The following is a 226-nucleotide window of genomic DNA, read 5'->3' on the forward strand; positions in this document are numbered from 1 at the left end:
TCGTATCAAGCCGCGAGAAGGGTTATCGCTTGGCGCGGAGGCTGCCATCATCCCATCCCGGTGTGTGTACTCGCCCTGGTCTCGGCTCTCAACGACGGCCGCCGCGCTGTCATTACACGTCCCGCTACCGGCCATTCCTCTCGCACTCGCCGTTATTGTTTGGCGGCGTCCTTTTGAGCGAATTATAAAAATCACCGAAAGGATATGTGCGAGTGGATAGGGCGAA

The sequence above is a fragment of the Penaeus monodon genome, chromosome 22 (genome assembly GCF_015228065.2).
Source record: "Penaeus monodon isolate SGIC_2016 chromosome 22, NSTDA_Pmon_1, whole genome shotgun sequence".
Taxonomy (NCBI): domain Eukaryota; kingdom Metazoa; phylum Arthropoda; class Malacostraca; order Decapoda; family Penaeidae; genus Penaeus; species Penaeus monodon.